At 33.2% G+C, this 940-nt stretch overlaps 1 pseudogene; it reads left to right on the top strand.

Annotated features, from left to right (window-relative positions):
- Positions 1–183: 183 nt before the first annotated feature.
- Positions 184–301, top strand: LOC112482641 (annotated as a pseudogene).
- The last annotated feature ends 639 nt before the right edge of the window (positions 302–940 follow it).

The following is a 940-nucleotide window of genomic DNA, read 5'->3' as shown; positions in this document are numbered from 1 at the left end:
TTATGAAATGCTGGATCAAATTGTTCCTGAAGTGTATACCGCCTCTGGAATTATCAATTATATAACCCTGATAGCAACTGAAAACTTCTGATAAAATGGGCAATATTTTTTTCTTTAAATAAACTAATATTTCACCTCAGCTGAAACTTTACTCCAGTATATTTATGTTAAGAATAGAGAATAGTCTACGGCCATGCCACCCTGAACATGCTCAATCTCATCTGATCTTGGAAGCTAAACAGGGTCGGCCCTGGTTAGTACTTGGATGGGAGACCACCTGGAATACCAGGTGCTGTTGGTGTTAAAAAAAAAAAAAAAAAAAAAAAAAAAAAAAACAAAAGAATGGTGAGAGTGGATATCCTTGTCTTATTCCTGATATCAAAAGGAAAGCCTGTAATTTCTCACCACCAAGTATGATGTTAGCTGTACGTTTGTTTGTTTGTTTTGGTACATGTTCTTTATCAATTTGAGCAAATTCCTTTCTATTCCTCAGATTCCTGTTTTTTTTTTTTAAAACATAAATGGGTATTGGATTTCATCAAATGATTTCTCAGGGACAATTATTCACTTTTAATCATTTTGTGGCCTTAGATTTCAGCGCTGTGATTTCTTTTAGTAAAACTCTTTTTCAAGCTAGAAATATTATCAGCAAGAGCATACATGAAAATTTTCTGAAAGTCATCTTGGCCATGGCAATGGTCCTGAGGTTAATTGTTAATATATATCTATCTGTTTGGCATCATTGTAAATCAAGCAAAGTAGATTTCAGAGAATTTCCCTTTTATAGGGATAACATTAGACTGAAGAAAATAAGCAGTCTTTTGTAAGGAAAATTCCTCTGAATAAAACTGCCTTCAAAATACTTAGCAACAACAACAACAAAAAAAGAGCTTCTGCAGGAAAAAAAAACCCAAAAAACAAAAAACAAAACTCTGACCCT

Source organism: Pteropus alecto, unplaced genomic scaffold (assembly GCF_000325575.1).
Source record: "Pteropus alecto unplaced genomic scaffold, ASM32557v1 scaffold185, whole genome shotgun sequence".
Lineage (NCBI taxonomy): Eukaryota > Metazoa > Chordata > Mammalia > Chiroptera > Pteropodidae > Pteropus > Pteropus alecto.
The sequence above is the reverse complement of the archived record's forward strand: the minus strand, read 5'-3'. Positions and strand labels throughout refer to the sequence as shown.